Below are 7,084 nucleotides of genomic sequence, written 5' to 3'. Positions count from 1 at the left end.
AGGTTTTATAAAAATAAAATATGTAACTTATTGCCAACCAGTCAAATAACCAGACTAAAATAAAATAAAGTAACATAAAGTAAAAAAATTAAAAATAATACAAGAACAATGGTAGGAACAAAAACAAAATATAGAAAAACTAATCTAACTTTTGAAGAAGCTATGGCTTAGACACCTTCTCGCCGACACAACACTGGTTATAAATGGATCGAAATCATGCTGCCTGCACAGGTTGTTGAAGCAACGGCTTGCTCGCACAATATAACTATTTTGTCTGTAATTGGTAGACGCATTCGGTATACGTAGTGGTGGATTGAAACGAACTAATTTATGTGGGATGTTAAAGAAAAGTTTTGATAAGAGTTCTGGACTGTCGATGTCATTATTAATTACACTCTGCTCTGTCCTCGAGATCAAGAACAACTACGTAGTAACGCGCAGGTACTACACTATCCATCCACTGAATTTGAAATAAAAAAATAAAAATTGAAAACCAACAACTGTCAGCGCCCTCTCTTGGTAGGTAGGTCATTCGCGTTTTAGTGCTCACACTATCCGCCACGTTTTTTCGTTCCTCTCAAATAATTATTATTTTCATTAAAAAATCCATCTTATAGGTACTCGTAAGTGTTTATTACTGTGTTAATCAAGCTTAAAGTTACAATTATGCCGAAAAAGCGATATAGTGATGAAGATATTGAGTCTACGTAGGTCGGAAAATAAGGAAGATCGAAAGAAAGTTACGGAAGAGGCGAGCACACCGTCTTCGCTCATCTTCACAGGATTCGTTAAAAATCTTAGGTAAGTGCCTATTAATTAGCTGATTTCATGAATACTACGGTTTTTTTCCATAAGAAAGATTTATTTGTTTCGGTATGTTGAATCTACCCTCCTAATTTTAGAAATTTTATTTTCGTGGTAGTATATTATAACGGAATGTTCCTACAAGCTAAGTCGAGTTCTAACGATTACTACCCACATTATTTCATAAACTATTAACATAAATATACTTTGTTGGTTGTGAACATTTTAATGGAATGTTTCCGCCATCTGATAACAACAAGCTGTGTTCAGTCCACAGGGATTGTTACCAATGCTGTAATAAGATGATTGTGAGCATTACAATGGAATGCTTCCGTCATAGTTCCCCGCATAAATGTCAAATAACAAATTATGCGAGCAATTACAATTAAAGGCAATAATGCCCATTTCAGACGAACCTCACAGAACCCACCCTGGTGAAGAACGCTCGTCATCTCTCGCGCTAACTCATCAACCTAACGAGGCCGCACAAAATATAGACCACCATGTCGTGGATGACGCCCCACTTAATGACGTGGTCAATATATCGGAGCAACCTCCAGATTTATCAGCCTCTATTGTCCCTGATACTGCAGCGGCGACCGCGCAAGTAGCGGACAACGATACAGTTGAGGATTCTCTTCCTGATGACATTTTAGAAATATTAGGGGAAGCCCCCATAAACGATAAAAAATTTGGCCCACCCTTGAATTCAAATCTAGCTATCAGGTGGGAGCATACAGCGACGAATGGTCTCTCTAAGGAAGCTAGAAAACAGATTCTTGATAAACATTCTATCCCACAAAACTGCAAGAATATCGATGCTCCTGCTCTCAATCAGGAGGTAAAAGCAGCTTTGTCTGAGGTTCTTAGCAAGAAAGATAAAGCTATCGAAAATAAACAGAAGCAAATCGCATTGATAATCGCTTGTGTAGGAGATGCCCTTTCACAGATTTTATCCACCGGTAGTACAAACATATCGCTTATTAAATCATTAACTGACGCCGGTAAACTAGCCTGTGACTTGCAACATACAGAATCCATGATTCGTAGGAGTTTTGTCTGTTCTTCAATCAAAAAAGAAATAAAAGATCACTTGTACGAAGCAAAAATTGATAGCCATCTTTTTGGTAGCCAACTGGGTGACTTGTTAAAGGCGGCAAAAGCGATTAATAAAACAGGTGCAGAAATGAAGACTGTAGCACCTATACCTGGACCGTCAAGAAGATTAACCAATCAGACGCAGAATTTAAACTCGCGGCGCCCACTTCCACCCATGAGCAGGCAGACGGGAGTTGCGGCGAGACGTTCGACAGCGCCTGCTCCGACCCGACCGGAGTACCCGCGCCAACAGCGTCGCGCCCCACCGCCGCCGCGGCCGCAGCCGAGCGCACCCTACAGGCGCTCACAGACCCACGCACCGCACCGCCGATAGAGCCGGTGAGTCATACAGGACGTTTGTCACACTTCATCGATAGGTGGCGTCTTATCACCAGCGATGGGCTACTTTTATCTTGGATAAGGGGTTATAAAATACCTTTCCATACTTACGTACAGCAAAATAATACCCCATCGGCACCAATCTTAAATAAAAATGAATTAAAAGCTTATAGGGAGATTGTCACTGATCTAATTAAGATGGGTGCCGTATCACCATGTGTACCATGTCCGGGACAATATGTCTCAAGCACTTTTCTTGTACCCAAACCAGATGGAAGACAGCGTTTTATATTAAATCTTAAAAAATTAAATACATTTATAAATACAAATCACTTCAAGTTAGAAGATTTACGAACAACAATAAAATTAATTTCTAGAAATTGTTATTTAGCCACGTTAGATTTAAAGGACGCATATTTCTTGATCCCAATTGATAAAGAATTTCGTAAATTTTTGCGTTTTCAAATACCAAATATTAAGGGTTTGGATAATAATCTTTACGAATTCAACGTCCTTCCATTTGGTTTGTGTACAGCTCCATATGTCTTCACCAAATTGCTAAAGCCCGTGATGGCATTACTGAGAAGCTTAGGATATTTTTCAACTATTTATTTAGATGACATATGTTGTATCGGAAAGACTTATGAAGAATGCTTAAAAAATGTTCAGACGACAAAATTAATTTTAGAATCTTTGGGATTTGTTGTTAACATCGAAAAAAGTTCATTGACGCCACAGACTTCATGTAAATATCTAGGTTTCATTATTAACACAGAGTTATTTCATATACAGTTAACTGATAAGAAAAAGTCGCACATCATAGAAGAGGTGAATAATTTTATGACCCTTAACCGCTGCAAAATTAGAATTCTTGCTCGCCTAGTGGGTCTTCTGGTTTCTGCTTGTCCAGCTATCCAATACGGTTGGCTTTATACAAAGGAATTGGAAAGGTGTAAATACTTAGTTCTGCTTAGGTCTAACGATTATGAAAGTTTTATGGATATACCTTCACACATTCGTCAGGATTTACTGTGGTGGTTAAACGCTGTCAAAAATAGTGTCAACCCTATTCGTGACGAAAAATATTTGCTTGAAATATTTTCAGATGCAAGCAAAACAGGGTGGGGGGTGGCATGTAGAGATGAGACGTCTAACGGACAGTGGAGTGATGTAGAAAAGGATCTGCATATCAACTTGCTAGAACTCATGGCAGCCTTTTTTGGCCTCAAGATATTTGCAAAACACCTAAAAAATTGTCAGATCCTTTTGCGCATCGATAATACTACCGCAATATCGTATATTAATCGAATGGGTGGTATTAGGTTTCCTAATTTAAATAAAATTGCTAGGGAGCTCTGGCAATGGTGCGAGCAGAGAAATATTTATGTTTTTGCTTCTTATATAAGCTCAGAAAATAATGAAATCGCAGATGCTGAATCTAGGGCCACGCATCCTGACGTAGAATGGGAGTTAACTAATCGTGCCTTCAGTAAAATCATTCACAAGTTTGGTTCACCATCTATTGATCTTTTTGCATCTAGAATAAATAGAAAGTGTGACTTATATGTGTCATGGAAGAAAGACCCTGACGCTTACACCGTTAATGCTTTCACACTAAATTGGCGCAATCTAAATTTTTATGCTTTTCCACCTTTTTCTGTGATTTTAAAATCTTTGAGAAAGATAATCACGGATGAGGCTGAAGGCATTGTCGTTGTTCCATACTGGCCTACTCAACCCTGGTTTCCGCTGTTCGAAAGTTTATTAGTATCAGATATTATTCTGTTTGAATCATGTGACCAAGTTCTGTTGTCATGTTCCCACAGACCTCCACCTCCACGGCTTACCCTGGCTGCAGGCAGATTGTCAGGACGGCACTTCTAAGAAGAGGCATCCCGACTGCTTCTATTGATATAATGTACGCTTCACTTTCCAATAATACCATGAAGCAGTATGATACAGGTTTGAAAAGATGGTTCCTTTTTTGCCAATCTCACAGTGTTGATTTATATGAAGCTTCTGTCCCTAATATCATATATTTTCTTACGAAGCAATTTAATAACGGGGCCCAATACGGAACTTTGAATAGTTATCGGTCAGCCTTATCTTTGATTATTGGTTCAAGAATCGGAACTGATGATAGAATCATACGTTTATTTAAAGGTTTCTATAAACTTAGACCACCACTGCCTAGATATAATGAAACCTGGAATCCGTCTATTGTACTAAATCATTTGTCTCAATTTTATCCCAACGATAAGTTAGATTTAGAATGTCTTACCAAAAAGACTGTTGCACTGATCGCATTAGTGACTGCTCACAGGGTTCAGACCATCTCAAAAATTAATATTAAGAATATCAGTGTTAATTCAGACCACATATCTATTAAGATCCCAGATTTGATTAAAACTTCGCGTATTGGCTCAACACAACCCTGTCTTCATTTACCATTTTTTAGCCAGCAGCCAGAAATATGCCCGGCAGAAGCTCTCAGAGCATATATTTCGAAGACTCAGACAATTAGAGGCGCACAAGAAAACCTTTTCATAAGTTATAAAAGCCCCTATAATTCGGTAAATTCACAGACTTTGAGCCGCTGGATTAAAAATGTTTTATGTGACAGTGGTGTTGATACCAGTAAATTCAAAGCCCATTCAACTAGACATGCATCTACTTCAGCTGCTCTAAGATTAGGCGTATCCATAGATTTAATTAGAAAAACAGCAGGCTGGAGTGGATCCTCATCAGTATTTGCAAGGTTTTATCAAAGACCAGTCCTAACGGATAATGCCAATGATTTTGCTGTATCAGTTTTAGAATCTTAATTACCCCTTTTTATTCCGATAGAAGAAATTTATTTTTACAGTAAATGTAAAGAATGCCTTTTTCTCAATAGTATCTAATTTAAATTAGTAAGTATGTAGCATACCTACTTGTGTAATTCCCATAAGTAATCATTAAGTATTGTAAAACAAATAAATATATAATTAATGAATAATCTATTACATGCTCTTTATTTTCTTTTATTCAGTCATAAAATAACAAAACCGTACATACATACAACGCAACTGAATGCTTTCAAGTTCTACGTAGTTGTTCTTGATCTCGAGGACAGAGCAGAGTGTAATTGATGATTAAACGAACTTACCTGAAGTGAAGTTCAATCCCAATTACACGAAGGCTCTGTCCGAAGAGATCAACACCCGCCCGATCCCGTACTTGAACAACCAGGTGTGTTCAATTGATACCCAAATGCGTTGTAAGTATGTAATCGTAAGTAATTCCGTTCTCTACTTTTAACTAAATGACCTACCTACCAAGAGAGGGCGCTGACAGTTGTTGGTTTTCAATCTTTATTTTTTTATTTCAAATTCAGTGGATGGATAGTGTAGTACCTGCGCGTTACTACGTAGTTGTTCTTGATCTCTTCGGACAGAGCCTTCGTGTAATTGGGATTGAACTTCACTTCAGGTAAGTTCGTTTAATCATCAATTATTTTTAACAAATAAATAAAGTCAGCAATTTCTCTGCGTCGAAAAAGTGGTAATAAGTGAAACTTCCTGCAAAGATTATAATAATTTACTGACTGATATGGGATCTTTTGATGAAAACAAAGGTACTTAATAAAGCGTTTTTGTATTCTCTCAATACGGTCTATGTATTTGATGTATCGTGGATTCCATATTTGTGATGCGTACTCCAGGTTACTCCTGACATAGGTGCAGTATAATATTTTAAGAGTTTTAGCTTGTGTAAAGGATTTGGACAGTCGCATTATGAACCCAAGTGATTTTGAAGCTTTTTTGACTATAGCATCAATGTGAGAATCAAAGAGCAGCTTGCAATCATGGTGCACACCCAAATCCCGAACGGAGTTGATTCTCGGTAAGGTATGGCCACCTAAGTTGTAGGAAGTTTCTAAGGTTAAGCGCTTTCTGGTATATGTTATAACTGAGCACTTTGAGGGGTTGAGGTCCAATTTATTTAACTGGCAATAATATTCAAGTCGCCGAAGATCACTCTGCAGCAGATCCATGTCTTCACTCGATGATATTGTTCGAAAAATTTTCATGTCATCAGCAAAGCACAATAAATTGGATGATTGGAGGCATTGATCGATGTCATTTACATATATAATAAACAGAAGCGGACCGAGCAATGAGCCTTGTGGGACTCCGCTAGGTACTAGAACCCAGCTGGACATGTAATTATTCAGTGCTACAGCTTGCGACCTATTTTCAATGTACGAGGAGAACCACCTGAGTAAATCTCCGCGGATTCCCACAAATTCCAGCTTTCTAATTAAGATCGTGTGATCAATTCGATCAAAAGCTTTACTATAATCGGTGTAAATGACATCAACCTGTCTGCCTCCATCCATAGCGCTAGTAATAAAGTCATTAAATAAGGTCAGATTCGTAACAGTGGATCGATTTTTCAAAAAGCCATGCTGAAAGGATGAAAAAGATTTCGAAAGACAAGGAACTAACTGATTATAGATGATTCTCTCAAATACTTTAGCTACGATGCATAGTTTAGAAATTGGTCTGTAGTTTGTAATTTCTGTTTTAGCCCCTTTTTTGTGCACAGGTGTTATAAACGCGGATTTCCACAGTCTAGGGACGACACACGTCGAGAGAGATTTAGCAAAAAGAATTGTGATGGGAAGAGAGATAGATGCCGCACACCTTACTAGAAGTTGAGATGAAATATTATCGGGTCCTGCGCCTTTAGAAGTATCTAGCTTAAGGAGCATATCTTCCACAGCATCACGTTTTATCTCAATATGGCCAATATCAGATATTAAATTCGGTGAAGAAGGACAAAGGGAAGAGACGCTGTC

At 38.1% G+C, this 7,084-nt stretch overlaps 1 pseudogene; it reads left to right on the top strand.

The window, feature by feature from the left end:
• The first annotated feature begins 666 nt into the window (after positions 1 to 666).
• On the top strand, positions 667 to 2,236 carry LOC124636573 (annotated as a pseudogene).
• Positions 2,237 to 7,084: the final 4,848 nt, after the last annotated feature.

Source organism: Helicoverpa zea, chromosome 14, assembly GCF_022581195.2.
Source record: "Helicoverpa zea isolate HzStark_Cry1AcR chromosome 14, ilHelZeax1.1, whole genome shotgun sequence".
In the NCBI taxonomy this organism is placed as follows: Eukaryota; Metazoa; Arthropoda; class Insecta; order Lepidoptera; family Noctuidae; genus Helicoverpa; species Helicoverpa zea.
This window is presented reverse-complemented; position numbering and strand designations above follow the sequence as displayed.